We start from the raw sequence: 622 nt of genomic DNA on the forward strand, positions 1-622 counted from the left end.
CTTCGAACCCTTTCCCTTTGGGACATACTGGAATGAGCTGAGCTGTCAGCCAATTCTTAAAAGGAAGAAATGAAACATATTACCAAGTGTACTGTGCCTGACAACAGAGACATAGTGCCACTGATTTACAGTGGAGTAAACTACAATGCTGTAAAGAGCGTCTAGCAAGCTGCGAACAAAAATGACAGCACAATCGGGCAGGAGTTAGTGTTTTTGGGCAATAGTTGCCGGCTGTGCCTTTCCTTCTCCCTCATTCCTTCCCTCCTATGCTCTCTTTCCCTCTCTCGCTATCTCTTCTCCACTCAAATTTATTTACCTCTTACACTTCCTCTCTCTCAGTCTCGCATTGTCTTCCTTTTGCTCCCTCTCTCTCTTTCTCCCCCCCCCCTCCTCACATACTGACACACTAGTTGACACCTCTTATTGCACACAACACATGCAATAACGGCTGCCTGCCTTCCACTTTCACTTGATTACGCACACACGGTAAACCACCACCAAGTCATCAACTGGATCTGACATCATGGGGCATGCAGGATCGGGAAATTTGGGACTGCACACCGAATAGCCAGCAAGTGAGGAAACCTCAAAGAAATCCACCTCAACACCACAGAAACTTGCA

The sequence above is a fragment of the Penaeus monodon genome, chromosome 31 (genome assembly GCF_015228065.2).
Source record: "Penaeus monodon isolate SGIC_2016 chromosome 31, NSTDA_Pmon_1, whole genome shotgun sequence".
Lineage (NCBI taxonomy): Eukaryota > Metazoa > Arthropoda > Malacostraca > Decapoda > Penaeidae > Penaeus > Penaeus monodon.